This window comes from Linepithema humile, chromosome 6 (genome assembly GCF_040581485.1).
Source record: "Linepithema humile isolate Giens D197 chromosome 6, Lhum_UNIL_v1.0, whole genome shotgun sequence".
NCBI lineage: Eukaryota > Metazoa > Arthropoda > Insecta > Hymenoptera > Formicidae > Linepithema > Linepithema humile.
This window is the reverse complement of record NC_090133.1, coordinates 7,398,614-7,423,850: the sequence shown is the minus strand read 5'-3', so window position 1 is coordinate 7,423,850 and position 25,237 is coordinate 7,398,614. Positions and strand designations below refer to the sequence as shown.

The 25,237-nt window shown below is 37.9% G+C and overlaps 1 protein-coding gene across 6 annotated transcripts in view; it reads left to right on the top strand.

Moving 5' to 3' along the window:
* Positions 1-25,237, top strand: part of LOC105678238 (uncharacterized) — a 279,329-nt gene that overhangs the window by 29,096 nt on the left and 224,996 nt on the right. The window lies entirely within an intron of this gene.

Genomic DNA, 25,237 nt, shown 5'->3' with positions numbered 1-25,237 from the left:
AACAAGATCAGCAGGACCACAATTTTTCAAATAATTGGAAATGTTTGAGGTACACATATAACACAGAAAGGCGTCAAATTATAGAATGCGTGATATGTCATCAACAAAATGTCAAAATTGATCATTGTTGTTCACAAGACCTAAAATCTTATTCTCAACATTGGGTATTTAAATACGCGAGACAAAATGGAAGTTATGCGAATTGTACGATATGTGAAGAAAATATAAACCTTGATTATGACTGGGATAATTTAAAAAACCACATGTCATCTTTACATCTAGACAAATGGGAAAGAATAGAACAAGAAGAACAAAAGATAGAACAAATAGAACAAAAAGATTTGGAACAAGGAACAGCACACGATGAAGCTGGACCGTCGACAAGCTACGCAAGTTAAAAGAAAAACGATCGTGAGTTTTAATCATATGTTATTAATTACTATTGTTTAGTAATATTTATCATTACATTTTATTCTTTTAGTAGTGTACTCAATCAAAATATGATAAAATCAAATAATTAATATTTGTTTTTTATATATTACAGATGTTTGTATAGATTTATCTACATTTGACAATAAAAATGATGGTAGCGGCATTTTTAAGTAGCATCTCATGACCAGCGATAACGACAGTCTTGACTTTGATCTAAGTGATTTGAAATACATGAAGACATTAGCGTATAATTTGACTTATTTGTTGCATATCGGTTGTGTGTTTATAAATGTATAAATTTTGTATAAAATGTATAAATTTATATATATATATTTATATATTTACAATTTAACACAATCCTATAAATTTATAAACTTATAAATTATAGTTATTCTTTTAAAACATAATATTCTTTAAATTATGCTTTAAAATAAAGTACTATGTTTATACATTTACAAAAACTAAACCGATTTCATGAATATAACAAATTTTTTGTATAGTGAATCTTTGAGTGACGTACTCAGTACATATATAATAAGAACAACAAAACTCAGATAATTAGTACTTGTCCGAAATACATGTTACAAATGTTTATGTAAATTTTGTCCAATCGCAATCTGTAGCTTAAAACAAATACAATGTCTACGTCACTTAATATTTGAAAAAAGAACCGTTTGATTATATATTTTGCAATTCAACATAAAAATATTATTTTTATGTACAGTATTTTCATGAAAAAAGTAGACGTCAGAATCCTTAGCAAATCACTAACACGACCATGTTAAGAAGGAACTGGAGAACTACGTATTTTGCAGCTGGACATAGAAGTATTGCTTTTTTGTGCATAAGAAAACAGTATTTTTCGAAATCCATGTACAAAATATATATTCCTTTAGGTCCTTTTTACAATGCTTGTGTAAATACTTTTTGAAAAGTTCGGACATCTACATTTTATATGACTTTATGAAATGATTTTAAAGAATTATGTAAAAAATAAATGTTTGGATAAATTGATAAATGCGCAAGAAACAAACGTAATGTCCATGTCATTAAAAATCATAACTTAAGGGCTGTGACAAAATTACCGAATATTCGAACAAATGTATGTCGTGCGAAAATAAATAATGTTACATTAAATTTTGTAATATTCGTAAACATGTAGAAGAAAGTATACAAAAATTTTTAAATACCAAGAGAAAAGAAAAGTACGAATACCGCCGTGTAGATATGTTAATTATTTCAACAAATTATGTTTACAATATGTTATCTGAGCATATGTTTGGTCTAAACTTGAATCTTTAGTAAATAATGTATCAATATTACTTATAAAGTATTACAAACATAGTATGTAGGAGATTGTATAATTTTATTAATTTAATGTTCTGCTTATTTAAGAATTCCTCGATCTCATGATAGATGTTGTCTTAAAGAATTGTAAGCACGTAAAAGATTATTATTTCATCATGTACTATTTTATCATTTTAATATGAATCTTATTTAAAAATATCTCGATTACGAATTTAATGTTATTTTGAAAATAATTGAAATATGTAGCAGATTGTATCATTTTACCATTTTAATATTATAATCATTTAAAAATTTCTCAACCATGAAATTAATATTGTATCTAAAGTATTAGAAGTAGGAGATTGTACCACATTTTATTATTTTAATGTTATTTCGTTTATTCCAAAATTTCTCGAATCTTTTGCGAATTTAATGTTATTGTTTGCGTGATAAATTGGACTTTTGGCACATAGGTTTGCACGTGAAAATAACACATATTTTAAAATTCTCATATAATCATTTAAGTATAATTCTAGGTTGATTATATATTCACATTGATGCGTATAGCATGTGATAATAATTGTTACATTTAAATATATATACATGAAAAAAAAACATATATATATATATATATATAGAAATATAATATATAATATATAAATATAATATTATATATAATATATAAATATAATATTATATATAATATATAAATATAATATTATATATATATATATATATATATATAAATCACATTTTATTTAATTATGTTATACAAATATTCATTACGCTCCTAAAAAGCAAAAAAAAGAGATATGTACGTTTAATTTTGATCAAGTTGAATAAGCAGTATTTAAGCGATTTATTCATACTTTATAACAGTGCTCGAAAGTAATTCAACTTTTCGACCAATTTTTGCAGTCAATATATTTTATTATAAAAATTTATATTTGTTACTGTTTTATTTAACTAAATATTTTCTATGTTACTGTAACGAAATAATGCTTTTTACTTATAAACAATGAAAACACAGTAAATTGTAGCAAATTTGAAATATTAAATATTTGCCAATTTTAATATAAATACTGAAGTGTTTAAATATAAGACGTTGAAAACTGTAATCATGAAGTAATTAGCAACAGCATGTTAGAATATGAAAATGTTAAAATATGAAAATCAAATCAATAATTTGGAGTATATTGCGCTATGAGAATGAAAGAAATGACGATAACGATGGTGTATCTAAAATATAAATAATATGAAGAAATAAGCATGTAAGTATTTATATTTTTGCAATGAGAATGTATCTCAATTGCAATATTATATTTTATATATCAATAAATTTAAAAAATGCTCATATTTCACCGATGTAGTCAATGATATAGATCATAGTATTAATTATACTAACCATAATCTCCATTAATTTCTTGTACATTATTTCTCAAAACATTATTTATCTGCGTAACGAACGCACTGTAATGCTTCTCTCTGCCCCTCTTTCTCTCTCCACCATATCAATGTTCTCGCTCTCTCTCCCTCCCGCCCTCCTTCCGCCTTCTCACACTCTATCGCACGCTCTATCGCGCTCTTGCTCCCCCGAAATCGTTTACTAGACATATTTCGCATCACATCCTACCACCTCTCTTGGTAACTGTTAGCTAGGTTTGAACGCTGTCAATATTTACATTCAAGCAAAAAAACTCTCTTTCCTCGATCTCCTCTATCAGACACTTTTCAACGAAATAATCTTCGCATCGTGTTCAGTTAAATACGTTCAGTCATACAGATCAGATCACAATGAGTTGGGAAGAACGAACTAAATCGCAAGAGTGGATAACGGCATATTTTACAAAAGAGAAAAACTTTTATGCACGGTGTCGAAATCGATCTTGTCGAAAGCCTTATACATACGTATACGATCTAACTAAATTTAAGGATCACGTAAATGAAACACATCCAAATATTTATAAGCATGAAGAAGCCAACAAAATCCAGTTTGAGTGGAAACATTTTATACTAACAGAAGAAAACGCCACAATATGTATTTTATGTAATATACCCATACCTGAATTTCCAGTATACGAGATATTAATCGAACACATAAAAGAGCATGCAAAAAAAGGACAATATATAGACAGAAAAAGACATTGGTATTGGAAATACTTAAACCAAGTTGGAGATTTTTCTGCTGAATGTAAGCTGTGTCCAAATAAAAACAAAAAATTTAATCTTTTTATAATCACTCGAAAAATGAAAGAACACATGAAGGTACATGAAAACGAGCAAACAAAATTAACAGAAGAGTGGACATATTTAATTGAAAACAACTACTTTTTGAACAAATGTTACGCAAAGTCTGTGAATTTTCGAGCAGAATGTCGATTTTGCAAACTCAACTTTGTATGTGTCCCGGCTATTGTGCTTAAAACACACATACAGGAGCATAAATTTACTTACAAAGCTGAAGAGATTGATCAAATTGGCACGAAACTTGGCAATAACTGGTCATATTTTAGGTTTACGAAAAATGAAGCAATAGACGAAATAGAATGTATGATATGTAAAGAGACTCTGTCAAATGACCAAATGGAAAATCACGCAAAAACTCATTTTCTACAAGAACTAATACCCTGTAAATTTGACGATTGGGCATTTAAATACGCAAGAGAAGAAGAAGATTTTTTGAAATGTACGATTTGTGATGCAGGTATGAACATTATTGCCGACATAACTCATTTAGAAACACATATGTCAGATAAACATTCAGAAAATTACGATAAAATAAAACAAGACAAAAAATTTTGGACATTTCAAACTGCAAAGAACAGCTGGTTGCAAAAATGTTATATAGATGCTGGGGATTTTCGAGCAGAATGTACAGTTTGCGAATTCAAAGAAGTATATTTGAAGAAGGATCAGTTTGAGAAACATATGCACGACTCACATTATGATATTTTCGATAAGGAAGAAATAGAAAAAGATATTTGCCACTATTTTTCAGATGAGTGGAAATGTTTGAGGCACACATATGACATGGAAATAAGTCGAAGTATAGAATGCGTGATATGTCATCAACAAGATATCATGGTTGATCATCGTTGTTCACAAGACATAAAACCCTATTCTCAACATTGGGTATTTAAATACGCGGGACGAGATGGAAGTAATGCATATTGTACGATATGTGGACAAAATATAAACTTTGATTATGACTTCGATACTTTAAAAAACCACATGTCATTTGAACATCGAGAGAAATGGGAAACAATAGAACAAGGAGAACAAATAGAACAACAAGATTTGGAACAAGGGACAGCACACGATGAAGCTAGACCGTCGACAAGCTACGCAAGTTAAAAGAAAAACGATCGTGAGTTTTAATCATATGTTATTAATTACTATTGTTTAGTAATATTTATCATTACATTTTATTCTTTCAGTAGTGTACTCAATCAAACTGTGATTAAAAAGTCAAATAATTAATATTTGTTTTTTATATACAGATGTTTATATAGATTTTATATTATAGATGTTTATATAGATTTATCTACATTTGACAATGGAAATGATGGTAGCGGCATTTTTAAGTAGCATCTCATGACCAGCGATAACGACAGTCTTGACTTTGACCTAAGTGATTTCAAATACATGAAGACATTAGCGTATAATTTGACTTAGTTGTCGCATATCAGTTTTGTGTTTATAAATGTATAAAGTTTGTATAAAATGTATAACTTTAATTGTATATATTTATTTATTTACAATTTAACAGAATCCTATATATTTATAAACTTATAAATTATAGTTATTCTTTTAAAACATAATATTCTTTAAATCATGCTTTAAAATAAAGTACTATGTTTATACATTTACAAAAATTAAACCGATTTCATGAATGTAACAAATTTTTTGTATAGTGAATCTTTGAGTGACGTACTCAGTACATATATAATAAGAATAACAAAACTCAGATAATTAGTACTTGTCCGAAATACATGTTACAAATATTGATTTAAATTTTGCCAAATCACATTCTGTAGTTTAAAACAGATACAATGTTTACGTCACTCAATATTTGAAAAAGAAACCGTTTGATTATATATTTTGCAATTTAACATAGTACATAAAATATTATTTTTATGTGCAGTATTTTCATGAAAAAAGTAGACGTCAGAATTCTTAGCAAATCACTAACACGACCATGTTAAGAAGAAACTGGAGAAATACGTATTTCGCAGCTGGACATAAAAGTATTGTTTTTTTGTGCATAAGAAGATAGTATTTTTCGAAATCCATGTACGAAATGTATATTCCTTTAGTTCCTTTTTACAATGCTTGTGTAAATACGTTTTGAAGAGTTTGGACATCTACATTTTATATGACTTTATGAAATAATTTTAAAGAATTATGTAAAAAGTGAAAGTTTGGATATATTAGAAAATGCGAAAGAAATAAACATAATGTCCATGTTATTAAAAATTATAAGGGCTGTGACAAAATTACCGAATATTCGAACAAATGTATGTCGTGCGAAAATAAATAATGTTACATTAAATTTTGTAATATTCGTAAACATGTAGAAGAAAGCATACAAAAATTTTTAAATACCAAAAGAAAAGAAAAGTACGAGTACCGCCGTGTAGATATGTTAATTATTTCAACAAATTATGTTTACAATATGTTATCTGAGCATATGTTTGGTCTAAACTTGAATCTTTAGTAAATAATGTATCAATATTACTTATAAAGTATTACAAACATGTAGGAGATTGTATAATATAATTTTATTAATTTAATGCTTATTTAAGAATTTCTCGATTTCATGATAGATGTTGTCTTAAAGTATTATAAGTAAGCACGTAAAAGTTTTTATTTCATCATGTACTATTTCATCATTTTAATATTAATCTTATTTAAAAATATCTCGATTACGAATTTAATGTTATTTCTAAAATAATTCAAGTATGTAGCAAATTGTATCATTTTATCATATTAATGTTATCATTATTTAAAAACTTCTCAACTATGAAATTAATGTTGTATCTTAAATATTATAAGTAAGAGATTGTGCCATTTTACTATTTTATTATTTTAATGTTATTTCTCGAATCTTTTGTGAATTTAATGTTATTGTCTACGTGATGAATTGAACTTTTGGCATAAGTTTCCTCTCTCTCTTTCTCTCTCTCTCTCTCTCTCTCTCTCTCTCTCTCTCTCTCTCTCTCTCTCTCTCTCTCTCTCCCCTTTTTCTGAAGTAGTGTTGGAGAAGAATCGGTGTGCCTTGAGAGACTCATTGATCATCTTATAAATAACCATGAAGATTCTAAAAGGACGGCTCTTAATGAAAATGTCAGGTACCGAGTAAAAACGTATCGGCGAGAGCGGAATTATTCGATGCCAATGCGTCGTCGCAGTCTCTGCCGAGGGACGGGCCGTTTCTTATCGCCGATTTTTCCCCATCTACGTTGATTTGCGCCCTGTCAACGTTATACTTCTCATCGCGGACACTTCTCTTCGATTGCACATCGCGACGGAAACTACTTCTCTGCGTTTCGCGAGTCTCTCGCGCATTCTCGCCAGGCGAGTCGACCGAATAGCCTGCATGCGGGTAATTCAGATTCCACAACGTATATTGTACTTAACGATCTTCTATCGATCTCTCATTATCGATCGTGGGACACGGTTTTCTCCTACGCGAAGTGGAATGTGACGGTCCGCGAAAGCATTGCGAATGTCATTTCGGGCGCGATGTTTGATTCTTTCGCCACGACTTTGGCGCGAAGATTACGGCAATTTCGTCTTTCATGCTTTTACAAGTGTCTAAGTTGAGTTTGGTCGCGGTGGCGTTCCAGGAATTGCCGTAACGAAAAGAATCGGCGTTGGAAAAACGTCGAGATTGCTCGTGAAGATTGTACAAATACGCAGTACGCCGCAAGTAGCGCACTTTCTCTTATTATATCAAAAAATAACGCTATCTCGAGGCTCGAGAAAATGATCGCGCAAATTACTCCTGTGGAAAGAATTATTATAAATTCCATAAAATTCTTGATAGCTTGTATTTTTAATGCAATGTGAGCGCTGTAATTGAAACGCGTACGCTAGCGATACTCAATTATGCTAACACACCTCAGCGTATATTCATGAGTGTCGCAAGTAGATGTACTCGTCTGTTCGCCTTTTAAGGATCCCTTGTCACGACAGATCGTGGTAACCTGCAGAAATTAACGCGTCCCGGGGAATAAACGTCGGAAGACAGATTTATGTTGGCCTTCGATACTTTTATAGGGGCTATGCTACTGCAGGTAAACGGGCTGGCAAACACGCGAGTGCACGACTCGTGCATTTTATTCACTTCACTATAATTATATGCATAAAGGCTGTTTGCAAAAATTGGCGAGGCGGGCATAATGATAACGTTGCCACATCTCAAAGCTCATATACTCTCTCCGTGCATGATTTATTCATTTGCATTTTAGATATTATTCTCAAATTTCTTCATATACTCTATATAGTGTAATAATGTTAAAACATGCAATAACGGTAATAAATAATGAAATACTGATGTAACGGGAGATATCTTTCGAGAGCTCGTCAGATTAATTTCGTGGGGCGTAAAAGATAAAATTTCTTCTCCATTCCGGCATTTCATTTCCACGTTTACGCCATGTCAAACTCGATGTTGATAGTGCACGCGCGCGCAACGCAAGTGCGACCGTAAAAAATATTGGAAGAAAACTTGGACTCTCTACTACGGCCTACCGGTCTCTCGTCGTTGCACTTTAACGGCGCAGCCACGCAGAAATAAGTGCAGCGGTGCGCTGCAGCGTTGTACGTGAATCGATCTAGAGCTCACTGCACACGAATCTTGCACTCCTGTTGCAACCGATATACAGCGCGTTATATTCAACGTATATCTAAATCAGCGGTAATTCGATAAAAAACTGGAATAACCATTTTCTCACAAATTTTTTCGAATCTAATTATTTTCTGCTTAAAGTGGCGTGACGATGTTGAGACAAATCGAAATTACAATCCTGTAGATTATAATAGATATCAGTTTTAATTAGGAGGTTCCATTATATATTGTATAAAACATCGAGCAATTTTACACAGGTTTAAAAGCACTGTTATCTGAACATGTAATTAACTTCTGCATTCTTGGCAATATGCTATTATCGATTTTATCAATTTGTATACACTTCACCGTGATTTGCATTTAGATTTTATGACGACATATTTATTTCACCAATTTGCTTATTTTATCTACCGAGGAAATTGTTAAAAGTTTTACCGACCGAAAATAATATTTATTTTCAACAATAATGTAAGGTCGCACAGGTTAATTCATACAAGACAAGATATTTTTTTCGACATGTCATAAAATCTCAAATGGCGATATGGATTTCGTAAAGGCATAATAGCGACAGTAGTTTCCCTTTCGTTCGTGCATTCTACGCTGCATAAACACCATGTATGCGTGGGCGCACGTGTCGGAACGCTGCGCACGGTCTACTCGCTTAGGTATCAATAATTCGGCAAACGTTTCATTCGGCAATGGTTTTTTTCTGTTATTCGTGAGCAATCCGCACATTTCGCAGTTTCGCACTCGTAAAGTTTACGCAAAAAATTTAAAAATAATTGAGGCAGAAAGTCAATACAAAACATTTATTTAACAGCGGCAATCGATTTACTGTGAAATAAATCAAATAGCAGGCAAAAAGTGTGATACAAACTTTGATCATTTTTGCGTTACGCGAGGACTTTTTGCAATACCAAGCTGTAAATAGAGCTAATGCAAAATACAAATACGAATGCGGTAAATTATGATTGAGTTTATGGTAGGATTGTGCAAGCAACGCAGCCGATCGCAATTTTATGGTTGACAAAGATCGATGCTTTTACATAGAAGCTTGCGTAATCGCGAGGAGACAGGAGATGATCATGAACGATGTCAGGAATGACTCACCTTGCTTCTTTTAAGCATTCATACATTTTAAACGCTTTAATTTCACTCTCGACTATGTACGCGCCGTCTTTGAGTTCCATATTTATGTTAAATTGTGCAATTGCACGATGATGCACCGCATACGCGTATGTCTGACCAAGATTCTCCGTTCAACATATAATATGTTTTACTGCAAGTTGCCTTTTGCAAGGTTCTAACCTTTAAGGATACTAAAACAACTTTTTTATCTCGCCGCTTTGCACCGCATTTCGAAAAGTACGAAGAGCTAGCTATCTATCATTCTTTTTTCTACAGAATGTATAAGTCACTATTTGATACTTCGTTTATAATGATACAAGTCTAAAATAACTTAAAACACCTTATATATTCGCAGTTTTTCTCGAATAGTTTTAAAAGCAAAAACTAGCACCGATTTTCAATTGTATGAAAATCTTTATTTTTTTAAAGATTGATATATAAAACCACTGAACAGTTCCATAATACAATTTTACAATGCAGTGCAAATAATATATTTTATGTTATATAATAGAGCGCTATAATAGTTTTATCTTTATGGTAAAAAGATGCATAAATATTAAGATTATTAACATTTGTCGTATTGTGCTTTAGCTTTGGTAGGAAATACATTCGTATCCGTCGCGAAGTTAATCTAACGGAAAGTGAAATCGCGATGGAGCTACGAAGGTTCGCCTTTATCGTTGCGGGAAGTTAATATCGCGATCGATAAGGATCGATCGCGCGAGCTCGATGCACAAATCGGCGTATTTGTCATAGCGCCGGTCGGCACTCGCGTTGGCTATTGACGCCTTCGCCGATAGACCGACCGGCTGTGTTCCGCGTGCCCGGCGTGTCTGGTGACCAGAGTACCGTGCAATCGCTTCTGATCGACGGAATATATCCGCGACTGGGTTGTCGTATACGATGCTGGTTTTATGTACTGCCGCGCGCGGCGATCGTGTATTACCAACACGCGCGCGGTGCATTAAATTATGCGTATCCGTGTCAAACGCGTCGTTACGGAATTACTTATAAACCGTTAAAAACGGCGGATATAATGCTGCCGTTCGACGATTTTCTTAATCCGCGGTAAGTGAGCCACGCGAAAAACGGTGAGACGCATTTGATGGTACAGTACCACGATCTTCCCGCTTTCCGGCGCCTACTTTCAACCGCAGAGTCTGTAAAAAATATGGAATTGCATCGTTCTTAATAAGAAAATAACGAATTTAACAAGTGGCTTTAATGCAGCACAATTTTTTTCATTTTCGACATTTTATCGAATAAATAAACTTTAAATTATATTTTTTTAAATTAAGTATAGTTTTGAATTAATTAAAGACCTTTTTTGATAAAAAAAAAGCTTATTCAGACTGATACGCGCAATCTTAATTCAAACGCGCAATTAGCGTTTGTCTCTCGCAGAACGTCGCAGACACATTCGGCGTGCGTCGTAAAACCAGACAGTTGCCTAATGTTACGATACCGCGAATCGCGAGAGATCTCGGCTTAACGCGCGAGCCCGGCGGATAATCGCGCAATAATCCCGTGAGAAACGTCCCCGCCTTTATGAACGTCCGATCCGTATCAAGCCCGCGGAGGTTCGAGACCCCGAGTGAACGATCTTACGAGTCATCCCGGCGCAGCACGCCCGCCGCATAGATCGTCGGACAAAATGACGGAAATGATTCCGCCAAATGACAGTGCGGGATCCGATAACACTCGCTTCCTGGTGCACCGAGGGGAATATTTCACGACTGATGTGTACGTTCTATCGCCGCGGTTCCGCAGCCGGGTATTTGAAAGACAGTCGTTAACGCCTCGTATCGCCAGTTGCGCCGTGAAACGATTTGCCAGATACGTTGCGTAATTGTTGTAATAAACGATCCTTATTATCATAGAGGCGCGCAGTCGGGGCGTGAAAGAAACGGTAATTACGCGCTGCCGCGATACGCATTAGGCCGGGGCCAACGTATAACCGGAAACGACTGCTGTGCGTCGTTTATTCAACCGATAATTTATTTACTCTCGATTAACTTCGCCGTAGATGAACGTTATGTTACGTGCAAACTTCACGTCGTATATGTATATTGTCTAATGTAATTATTCACTCGAGAAACATGATAATAATATATCACTTCAGACTGTACTTCGAAAATCAAATTAGCAACGTATACAATTTTTGTGTAAAATAAGAACATAATTATACTTGGTATATTTTATTTTTCATTTGTCACGTATTAAGGAAGAAAATGATCAGCAATTTTAATGACTTTTAGATGAGATAATTTAGGAATGCATTTTATAAAACATTCAACTGTAAAATGTCTATCTTTTAAAATATTTTTTGGGATTTTAATTTGAGATACATGAACTCGTTTCCTCGTTTTGTATCGCTTGCCTCTATTCCGAGCACGTTAGCGATGCATTTTTCTCGGTCGAACTCGAAGTGTTGGACATGCAACGTTGCATAATGATGATAATAAGCCATCCTCGTAGTGCTAGCCGCGAAAGTAACATTGTGAGATAATTATTGCCGCGGCTCGCAAAAATTTAGTCCTGAAATTATTATTCAATGAAACCATCGCCATCTGACCGTCGCTGCTGAATCGGAAAAAGTTTGCCGACCTCGCCGCGATATCTCGCAACGTGAAACGCACGAAATACGTTTACGCAAGAATTCACGTTTTACGCTTGAGATACGCATAACGGGTAGACTCGACTTATTGATTTGTTTCTATTTTTAACGATACGTAACGTTACATGAACGCGTACATGCAAGAAGTAATATTACTTCAATTGTGAAATTTTTCAATTACAGATTTGCTTTTGTTCTGCTGTTTGTGTAAAAATGTGAATTCTATACTTTTTGATAGTGATCAAACATAGTTAAATAACATTCATATTTTTTTTCGAAATCGAAAGATTCTATAATTGCAATAATGATAATATCAATACTAAGAAAATTCGCTGCGTTTCTCTTCTATAAAAAAAATATGAAAATACGAGAAACATGATGTGTCACTTGTTGAATGAAATTCTTATTAAAGTATACATCTATTAATTTAATATCAAATGTATTACGTCAAGTACACTTCAGCGAATGCATTTAAGTCGAGTTAAATGATAATTTACGCATAACGAACTCAGGTTTACTCAACGTCGATAGCAAACTCATTTCGCGGCTATACGCGTACGAGGATGCCGAAGCCGGCAGTTAGTAATAGATTTACGTTAGTTGCCGACAAAGTGGCAGAGCCACGATTTTAATTACCCGGCTTAAGCACTCGTTAGCTCCGCTCAATTATACGAAGGAGAAACGAGGAAGTGGAGTAAAGTTAACGTCAATCGCTCGGATCCGCATTACTGAGCATCCTTGCCGCTAGTCATCCGATTTCATTCATTTATCGCCTCAACCTGTAATGACAGGTCGATATTATAAATGTCACAATACTTTGATAAGCATATAGATTTACAATATCCGATCAGCAATAAGATTTACAAAATAAAGAGTTAGATAGATTGTAAATTAGGCTTTCTGCAACTTGGAATTATTGAAGCGTAATTGACTTTTGATATTAATGTAATGAATGTGTTTACACATTAATTATCACGTTCGTATCTTCTAATCTATTCGTCGTGAAACTTTAAGACTGTCAAATGGTAAGCCTATTTAACATAACTCTTGACAGAAAAAGTTAGATGGAAACTGAAAGCTATTGAATCTTCATTGAAACTAAACATTATCGCGTAGGCGTCTGAATGCTGACATATATCGAAGACAATGTAGCGAACAATAGCGTCGATAATGTAACCGATACAAACGCGACACTTTCGCTACAACCCTGATCGAGGCGATTCGCTCGTTTGTCGGGACGCGCCGCGAGATCCTTCCCAGGATGAGGATGCGCGAAATGCGGTCAGTGTCCCGCGAGTCCTGTCACGTGAGTCCCATTATGATCCGGTTTAAAGCCGCGGTAAGGAATCCACGTAAAGCGAGTCCCGGCGCGCGAATAAACGAAACGTTTTCGCTCATTTAACGGCAACAATCGCGTTCTCACTTTCGATAAAGCGCTCGTAAGAAAACCGCTCGGACATAAATAACGACCGCCCGGTGCTGTACGCGTCTGTATACGCGGGATACCGGGAAAAAAGGCCCCCGTATGTGCGTCGCCGCGCAAGGACGTGGCTCGCTGTGTGCGCCGCGCTTATACAGCACGAAGGATTCCTGCTTAGCGCTATAACTTGTCGGTGAGCGGATACGTTTTGTGCCGTGGGTATAAATTACAAGATACACGATTGATAGGGAGAATGGATATTATTGGCATATAGGCATAAAAATACTTGGCACAGACTTCACATAAATATATCAGGAAAGTCTTAACTCATTTGAAATTACTATTATTACTGGTAACTGAATAATATATTGCTTCATATAATTAATATGCTTTGTTGAGCAGTTATAATATCTTGACATTTGAGTATTACGAAATTGTTGTGCACATTTTTGTCACCAGTTTATAGTAAGATTGCATAAAGGAACTAACAATTTATCTTTTCAATGTGTATAATCAAGTAATTACAAGCAATATCTTTGCAATAATTTCTGTATAATTAATTTATTTTGCTTCTAATTGTACATGAATTTTATAACTTTGTCTATGTTACTGTTGTGCCATAGTAAAATGTGACTAAAATCAGACGCGAGTTTTAAACTCATATGTTGAATTGTGAAGTTAAAAAAAGAAATCGCAATCCATTCTCGCGTAGAAGGCTTGCGGAGACCGAGTTTTCAAGGATGCTTGTATCCTGCAACAAGTGGGAATTTGCGTTTATGAGATATTTCTGCGCCGCGCAAGTGCTCGCAACAACGTCTTCATTATCGGCATGTTCGCGCGCGTAATTCCGGAGATGTAAAATCGCGGCGTGTGACACAGGATGAGCAACATATTCCTCTCGGCATTGAAAAGAAGTGCAGTACGGTTATCCGCTCATGGATTTAAATGATCCAATGTGTTAAATTTTCATTTTCGATCTTGTAAGAATTTGTACACTTATCACACTATTTTAAGATACATTCTCGGCAAGAAATTTCCCGTCATTTTCAAGAATGGCTTCATTACTTCAATCGATACCGGACTGCGCTGAGAGTTTATTAAACGAGCAGCTATATGAGAAATCAATTATTCAGATTCGCGTCGCGAGATAAGACCTATTATGCCGCTGTTAAATCTTAATTACGTTTGCGCCTCCATTCCGTGTTCGCCGGAATAGCGCTGTCGGCTACGCTCTTCTGCGCCTCGATGCAGCGGAACGTCTCCATTATTATTAAGCCCCGGCGACACCTCGCCGTCGTCGATACCGGACGATAGCCTGATCGCGATGAGAACGAGCTCCGGCCGCGGGCAACCGTCGTGGATAGAGAAAAAAAAATCGCGAAGGGAGAGATAGCCGTCTTTCGAACTTAGCAGGACATTCATCGAAACTGGATCTTAATCTGGGCGGAGTCGGCTATCGAATCGATCTGAAAAGAGACGTCGTCGATCTCTCCATCGCAGAACCGGAGTCGCGTCGTTGTATTCCGCGTCGCATCCTCTCGTCTCCGTTCGCCCGGAGAAATATACGCACGAAAGGGATTGAGCCAGAGAGAGAGAGAGAGAGAGAGAGAGAGAGAGAAAGAGAAAGAAAAAGAAAAAAAGCGAGCCGTCGAGAGGCGCGAATGCAAATTGATCGCGTCGTGATTGGCTCTATTCATGCGGTCGACGTTTGCGGTCTTTTCTGATCCATTGATCGATGTATCGTGGGTTTGTCCGTCCAATATCTGACTGAGGTCGATTCGTCTTTCCTCCTTGAGTTGCACGCGTGTACGTCCTTGCCAGTACGTGCACACACATGCGTACACACATTTATGACGACGGATGTACGTTTAGGTATGCGCTTAGAGTGTGCACTTTAGTCGATGGGAGACATGAGGAATCGTGTATTATAGGCCGTGTGCCGTACTCGGGCGAGGCTCTTAAATCCCCGATGACGAGGCTTAAATCAATCACCGTAATTAACGTGCGCTTTGTACCGCTAGAGTGCAGATTAGAGTGTTCTTATTGCATACGCCCGTTCGCGCTAGCATGTCGTGTCTACCGTTCGTTGATTTAACTGTCAAAAAATTCAGAAGGCGAGATCCCGTTAATTGGAATGCACACATTCTATAGTTCCTTCGTGAGTATTACACGAAGTGAATATTGTACGGCTTAATTTTGCTTGATTCTTTTTTAATTTAATATTAGAAAAAGAAGAATTTTCTTTATATTATTACGTGCCTCTCTCTCTCTCTATTCCGACTCCGTAAGCGTTTAATAATAATTTTAAAGTAACTTATAATATAATTAATAACTTTTGTTGTATTGAATTATTAATGCTATTTAAAGTTAAATGATACGTTGCTTAAAAAATTCATGATTATTTTTTGCTAATACAAATATCTAAAATTTATAACATATCTTCTACAAGTTGGTGATTAATTTCTCGACTTAAAATTAATACGGATGTAGCGAATGCTCAGTCGCGCTCCGATAATCCCGAGATACGGATAACTCGCCAACGATAAGCGTAAAAATCCGAATTTCGATCAGTTCAACCGATTGGCAGCCGCCTGAATGGGAACTTATTGTTAGCGCAACAGCGGCTCAAATCACTTTTCATTTCAGAGCGGTCGAGTGAACATAAAGTTGATTTCTCGCGTACGATTTCGCGCTTCAACGGAATTAACAGGCTTATTGTTACGCTGGCAGCGATTTAATGGAAGGTTGTACGGCAAGAGAAGTAATCAAATTTTATGTTCGTAATACGGGAAAGCGGATAACGCTTGAAGATGCGTCACGCGGCCGACGAGGCGTCGGCGTAATTATCTCGAAAATTGATGCGATGGGAAATACTAACACCGAAAGGCTGTAATGAGACCATTATTTCGCTATACTTTCGCTACTCTTCGAGGCACTACGCACGTACGCACCTCCGAGAATAATAATTGTTACGCAACCGAGGGAATTTCATTGCGTCCTTGCGCGGAGCTCGCGATGCTAGCGATCTACTATTTCTTTGCAGATTTGCAATTAAATTGCGCTATGTACTCGTTCATTATTTCTCGTCGCGCATGCGAGCGGTTTGTTCGAGATAACGCTTGAGCCATTATTTGAACGCTTGCGCTTCGAGTTCCATTTCCCCGCAGCGATCCAGTTCTTTCGCCCTCGCGCGGAACGGTATTTTAACGCGGCCGAGAAAAAAATCCGCAACTCCGCTGATACTCATCGTCGTATTTCACACGTGGAAAAATATAAAGATTGCGCCGATTTTTCGCGAGTTAACGGCGGTCTGTTGCCCTTCAGGATAACTGTAATCCCTATTCCATTCTCCGGGCGCATGAACCGTAACGACGGTTGACAAGCTTATCAAATTGCACGCCTATTTGAGATTCTCATTACACGCATTACAATGGATGACGCGGTGATATCTATCATTATGCACACACACGAGGGTCGGGGAAGGCCGGTCAGTGCTTTCACCGGGTAGCGCGTGCACGCGAAAACTCCACCATGAGTCGCGAGGTCGTTGAAAATGATACAGTAGGAAGACGTCCGAAAGTATATTTGACAGGTCGACGTGAACATCCGGTCTATGATTAAGATCCGATTGGTGATTAAGTTATTACATGCACCTCACGTTATTATAATCGCTAAAAAATATATTCTATATTTGGAACTGTATAATCTTTACAATTGCTTTTCATATTTTATTTTTTACATTGCATATTATCAAATTAAAAAATTTTATACAATATTTTCACTTTCTATAATTTTTTGTATCTTTAATATTTTGTATAAAATACGATTTTGTAATAAGTTTTTTTATGTATGAATATAATTACTTCAAAAAAAGCTCCCTCGACAGATTTGTACTGAATCATAATGCAAACATTTTAACGCGTTCAACGTCTCGCATCGTCCGAGCGATTAACGTAGCTCCGCGCAGATTGCATCGATATCGCGCGTGAATATCTGCATTTTGATACGCTGATTCTATCAAACGCAGCAGCGCTTGTGTCTCATTAATTCCGTTGAGCCGGCTGTACCACTTACGTAGTTGGAAAGCAGCGGGCACGGCTGACAGCTTTAGTTATTTATCCACCAGTTATTTCTATCGAATTATTCCCAAGTGTATCCTGCTGATTTTACCAGAAATTCTATGGGAAAATTGATCATTGTGTATCTTGTGACACCAGACAAGATTCAATGATGTGTTCCATGGTTTTTTTTCTACAAATAAACTTGTTAAATTCAGTCAAAATTTCGCAAGTAACTTGTTAAGTCAGTCTCGCTAATAGATTACTATGTAAAATGTGAATATAATTTTTGACTCAATTTTTACAATAAGTTTTGGCTATCATGTTGAGTTAACAACTTTTTTTTTAGAATGTAGAATTATGTAGAATAATTGATTTTATTTATTTAATAGCTAGATGATTCCAGTTCTCAAAAAATTTTAATTTCCAATAATTTCAACTTTTAATGTGTAGACACATTTTCCCTCTTGTGATTCTGAGCTATTTCTCGTTACGTGTGACAGGATTCGCCGGCGCGCACGCGTGTATTTGTCCGCTTCGCACGGTCTTAAACAGCACACCACTGCTCTCAGCAAAACAAGTGGTCTAGCCAGTTGAGCAAATTACCCACACTTATTCCTCGGCTAGGTACGTAAGCGAGCAGCCAGGACGTCTTCATCCCGACATCGGCGGGCTGCTGCGGCAGCCGCTGCAACGCGCGCGCGCACCGGCCTGTCCCGTTGTTCAGCCGACCACGATTTTTCCGGCCTCACGCACGATCGGTTCCATCGATAATTATCGACGTCGCTTCTATGCTCGTGTAGCGTGCCTCCTTCGTCTCCGACGAGTCCCATCGTGAATCTGCATGACCCCACTCAGGACGCTGACCCGCGCGTTTTTCCTTCGCGACGTTAAGCGAGATCTCTTCGCTTCAGTACCGCGATTAAGCGAATTAATATTTTCAAAAGCCGTTCTGTAATATGATAACTATGCATTCTCCAAAAATTTGTAATTATTAGAATAATTAATTACAATACATTAAGCCGGCATATCTTGTTTACGGCGCATTATTTGTTTTTAGAAAACAGGCTAAGTCTCTTCGCGCGAATGCATTCGGATGACACGTAAAGTCGGTCTCACGGATCCCGCTTTTAGATTTATCTGTCTGCAATCCTGTTATTTCTGCAGTCGACGATCTCGGTAAATATCGCGATCGGTGCGATAAAGTAGCACCTTTCGCTGCACAATGCCGGCATTTGCTCCCTTTAAGTGCGAGGCAGTAACCGTTGAGCGAGGGAAGTTCGCGCAACGGTGTCCGCGAAATCACACGTAGTTGCGTGCGAAATTGCGACAGGGATTAATAGGCCATTCCATTTTACTGGATAATAACTAGAAGCGGGACACCGATATAAATTCCCGATGTCGTACGAATCACCCGCCACAGGATAATCCCGCGATCGCGCGTTCGCTACGACGTTTTACGCGCGTTTTCTTCTTTCTCGCAATTAGTTAAATTTGTGCGACATTTTAATCTCGGACTTTACGGTAATATCAAGCGAGATACGAGATAACCAGATGTTTACGCGTTAAGTACCTTCGCCGAGCGAAATTGACGTCCACCTTCTGAAAGAGTATTTTAATGGCAGCTTTGTGCCAGGGTCTAAGTTAAGATGTTTTATGTCTGAATTATTATTATAGATAGTTTGGCAATAATAGAAAAAAAAATACTTGATTTACTGGATTATTCTTCCACGCTTTGCAAACAGTGATTATTTTTGTTGAATAATTTGGTGCCGGAGGTTTTTTTTTTTTAAGATCTATCCTACGGCCGTCACGTTCCAGAGCCCCTTTTACTAGTGTGCATTAAGTTAAAGTAGCCGTAGTTATTTTTGATGGCGTCGAACGGGTCTCGGTACCGCGACGTTGGTTTTTACCGCGGTCACACGTGAGAATGATTCCCGTCGTTTGTACGACGGGAAGCCTTTCGGTGCGGCACAGGAACGTGGTCGTCGTCAAGGAGAATATTATCCGTGCCGCTAGAAACAAGTCTCCACATTCCTCGCAATCAGTCCGGTGTGTACCTGTTTCTGATTCCGCTGTACCGCGCGGATAAAGCGCTCGCCCGGTGGGATTAGTCCGGTTAGATCTGAACGCGAATAGACGACTGTTCGCTGAATCGATCCGACAGCGATCGTGAACATTGCCCTCTTAAGGACCGACTGCCGCCGCAGCGATAGACGGAATCGCGGAAACGATACACTCCATCATTGTGACGCTTCGATGTCCATAACTGTCGCACTCCTCGTCTTTATCCAAAGATTCTCAGGCCGCATATCTGAATAGATTTAACCATTACAGTGTGCCGAGAAGAAGCAAATCACGTAACTACTTTTAAACTACTTTTAATAAAAAAATTAATGCTGTTTTATATTGATTTTTTATAACTATCGTATCTCTCAAAATTTTTCACAATTTACTTTTAAGCATTGACGACGCTCAATAGCAATATTTGTAATAACTCCAATATGCATAATTACATAATTGTAGATATCATAGAATTGCAGATAAATACTCGCTGAAACTTTGGAGACGGGAAATTACGCGATATTCGACGCGTTACACTTTGCTGTAGGTAGGATCGAATGAAAACAACATTTATGGACGCAGTACGAAATTATTTTCAAGCGCCTCGCGCGATATTTCCTCGGCCTAGTCGCTTGGTATCACCGGCGGTAATTCGCGCTCAGCCAAGCATATCAATGCGCCTTCTCTTAAAGGCTGGCCCACGAGATCTCGACGCGTGTCGCGACTTTGCGGTGCGCAGATAACGCGCTTCGATTGTTGTAATTGCCCGCAACCGGTGGGTAATTAATCTCGATTTGGACAGCATATATGGTTGCGCGTGCGGTCACGTAGATCGCGATTCTCTCATTCGATAGGCACGCGAAGGGAAATAAGTTTAGCCGCTATTGTGAGTAATCGTGCTAAAACAGGCCGGACAATGTGGCACGTGAGCGTTTCTCAATCAGCGGCAGTGACGGGGGAAATTAATTAGTTCTAACGTTCTAACAACGTAAAAAAATGCCGAATATCAGAGACATTAAGATGCGATGATAATTATCATTATATGATCTACACCTTCCAATAAAAAAGATGCAGAAAAACTGCCTAATGAGTCAAAAAAATGGTTGAAATGTCTCTGCGTAGAAAATTTAATTTAAAAAATCATTAAGAAGTTCATCATCATTATTCTCCGACGAAGTCTGTGTGATTTTGGGCAGAGATTATTCCGCGCGCGCACCGCGAGGCGAATATATTTAATCCGTGATTAAGGCGGCCGATGAATTGCAAATCCCGCCGTTAGTGGACCGTCGTAGTTTAATGCTTTTTGGCTTCTGCGTCCGCGCACGGGAAAGCTCCGCCGAGTCACCGTCAGCAATCTCCACGTGAATGGAATTTCAATTTCTGCGCAAATGGAACACCGTGGTCCCATGGCGTAAAGGTCACCAACCGGCGAAGTGCACGAGCCGGCGGACAGCTTGATGATGCTACGGGTCGTAGCGGTCGGAGCGGTCGTTACCCAGGCTAAGTGGTCCGTCGTTACCGTGACCAGGATAAGTGCTCCATATTCCGCGTGTAGCCGCTCGAACAGCGAGATAATACGCGAATACACCGCAGACTCCGTAGTATCGAGGCAACGATTTAAGGCAAGTGCGCTACGGTATGCCACTTACCTTCTGCTCACGTCCTATCGGGATTACCCGTCGTATCCTATTTTTGGCAATCGAAAGTCAGTTGTTAGTCGTACTATGAGATGAGTGAATTCGCGTTATCATATCGACGAAACAAAGTTTTCAATAAAATTTTTGTTATTTGTTTTAAGATTTTTAAGACTCCGTAAGAAAAATCTAAATTTTAGGTCTTACTTCTTTTTCGAACGTGATTTCCTCAGAAACACGTGAAAGATACAGACTTCTTTCTGATCTCATTCGATAGGACTTTTCAAATGAGACCTATGTTTGCCTATCTATCTGCTGAGATGAAACATTCGAAGAAAAGACAATTTTTATTAGTAAAATAAGTTTATTGCAGAAAATAACTTTGTTCGGAAAGAATCATATGTTAATTAGCTGATGTTAATTGGTAGATTAATGGAATAAAAAGTCAGAAATATAACTCTTTGCAAAAAAATGAAGTTACGTTGCTATTTCCAGTAGTAGAAATACATCATGCATCTCCGCGCGCTGTAACTCTCTTTGTGGTCCTCGTTAGGTCGTATTATCCGGAATTACAGCGGAGAAATTGCAGCGTTATTCCTCGTTTGTTGTGTCACGCTCGTGTCGTTCTCTCAGCGACATCAGACGAGACGGCGTCCAACGGCGTTGTGTGAATTCACGGAGATAGCATAGGAAATTTGCGCGCGGGAGCGACATACGCGGAAGCGCGCGCCAACAACAATGAATTGTTGAAATAATCGTCCTTTCGTAACGTTCGGCGCGGCGTTTCTCTCGCACGACGGCGGAAGGATTCAGTAAGTCACTCAGTCAGTAGTCGGCCATTGAGGCGTGGGATTGGATCCCGAGAGGTGCGACGAGAGAGTTAATGAGAGCTCGTTACGCAACGTAGCTCGTTAAAACGACCGCTTATCCTTACAGTTCTGAGACAAGACACTACCATACACGCGCGTCCTCGGTACGAGTCCTTGCGGGGGCGTGACGCTTTTTTACGACACATCTCTTTTTGCGAGTACGACAATCCGAGGACTCCACACTACGCTGTCGTTACTTTAGAAGTGTCCTCACGTCGACATCAGTTCGCTCTTAATGAAAGGCGTGTCGACAGCGACGTGCCTTTTTTGTAAGCAGACGACAGTTACTGGCGTCGTTAATAATTTCAAATGTCACAGTCGTCAATTATGCGGCTTGCATGCGAGAGTAGGGTGTCGTCAGAACTTCGACAAAAAAGAGATCTCATAGGTATAGCGATTAGAGATATTTCAGATTGAAGTGTCGGTCAACTTTTACGTCTTAAGCTAATTAACATATATAATCCTTCTCTTACAAAAATTATTCTCTACAATAAATTTATCTTGTCGATAAATTAATTTTTTTTTTTTTTCGTTGAATCGTTCATTGAGAATATATCTTCGGATCATACCGCTATAAATACTCTTATGCGATAACGAGCGCGGATAGCTCGACATTGTGCGGGATAAAAATCGTACCAGTCCACTTCCACGATAACTGTCCGCCAAGAAGATACGTGAGATACGCTGAGATATTCTTTAACGACGAAGTTCTTCTCCGCTCCTCGGGAGAGACTGGTCGCCCCGGTGTTGCCCCGGTCTCGCCAATAATTAATTGCGAGTATTGGTCTTGCAGATAATTAGTATCCAGTCTTCACCAAGTCTCGGAACTATGCCTTGGACTCTCCACTTAAATTCTTTACAAAGTTTTGTATTTAGTCGATCAAAGGATATCAATTCGATTCTTTTTTCGTCCGCGATGTTAAAATTGTTTTCGTTATCCCACACACACGCTGTTAATTACCCCACTTTATCGTGATAAATTCTACCTTACGTTTCAGCGTACAAAGTTTCTACACAAAGACAAATTAATTGGTTTCACCGCAAGGGACTTTTAAAGAAAAACTGGTCTTGTGTCTGTGTGTATAATAGCGGAGATAATATCGTCGCGAGATTCTGGTTTAATCAATTCCAAACTTGGATGTCCATGTCATCTTGATGCACTTGGCTTTAAGCATATCCTCTAGTTATCCGTATCGCATAACGAGAATTTTGTCTCGATGCGAATATATGGGCAAGGGTGCAGCCGAGCGCGGTGCGGCTTGCAGGTCAGGGGGCAGCACGTTTCTCTCATTATGTTCTTCGCCTCTTCGAAATCCTAACTGTACAGTGCACTCACCCCGCCCAAGGAGCCGCTGCTATCACCACCACCGCGGCTGCCGACACCGGCGCTGTACATGGAACGCAGGAACGTGGTCGATTATTTCGCCGAGTCCTCGACGAGGGAGCGTGCGAGAAGGTCGAACTGCACGATGCGCGCTAAGGGTCTCTTCGAGAATCGGTCATCGTAATTTACGATGAAAACAGTCAGCGTCACCTCGGCCATTAAACCCCATTGATTTTTGCGGAACGTAAATTGTAATTTTTGCGAAGTAGAAAGAGATAACTAAAAATGTGCATGAGTTGGGATTTTATTGTGGCTGAAAAAATTTAATTCTTAGAATTTCATATTTACGTAGAGATCATTTTTTTACTCAAACGAATTCACGGATATTACGTTTACGATAAAAATCATTACTTTTTATAATAGGAACTCGTTGTCTTGTACTATTAAAGAACAATATAGATATCTAAAACGGTAGAAAGTTGACTTTAACATCGAGTTTACTCGCGAAGCAACTTGGCTGGAATGAAACTGAAACTTGCAATTGCCGGTCGTGAGATGTAGTTGGGATTGCCGAAAGAAACTCGAAATCGCCTCTCCCGCGTCCGTAAATTCCGCGATCGACCGTACTTTCTCACGTAAGAGACGCGCGCGCGAGATGTTAAAGACCGGGGCATCTTACTCGCTCGTTCTCTCTCTCTCTCTTTCTTCTTCGTTGCAATGATCCACGAACGTTGGATGCATGTCGGCTAAGTACGTAACCCCGAGGTGCTTTCTTAGAACGTAAGGCTTATTAATCGGCGATAATGCACGGCAAGGTTTGCCATGCGATAGCGCCGCAGTCACGCCATCTCGAGAAACGCCGTCGCCGTTTGCTATGCCTTCTAATGTACGACATCCACTTTTCTGATATACGATTACGTTACGATGATAGAAAGTATTTCAGTATTTCGCCGCGGCAGAACGATATAAATAACGTGCATAAACGTTGCGTGGGCCGCTGATGTTCAATAGATTAGTCAGCTTAGGAAAATTATTGAAAGGAGGATCGCTTTTGCGACACAATGTCTATATTTCTTCACTAATATTGTGGCTAATTACATTATGACAAGAGTTTGATTTATTATCCTTTGAATTAAGTCATGAAGCATGGCTGACGATTAAAAAGCCGCAGCTTGCATAACACGATATCGCCGTGTAATCATCCGGTCTTGGTCGCTTACGATCTGATCTTATCGATATTTATAGATAGCGATTATGCACGTGGATGAAAAAGCACGGTCCCCAGTTTGAAGACAGCGCTCTAATTGGTGCGTACAGCCGAGCGCGTTTGTAGTTTGCTAATCGTGATAATGACATTTGCGCGGATCGCCGGGGTCCGCGGAAACTGGTCCGACCCTAACCCGTTAACGAAACTAATCTCAATTAAGTCTGAAATCCGATAATGAGGCTCGCCGCGCACCATCGACACGAGGTACACGACTGGTCGCGACTTATCTACTTTCACATTCCGCCGAGTGCGAAACGATTTGCCTCCGGTGCTTTATTAACGGA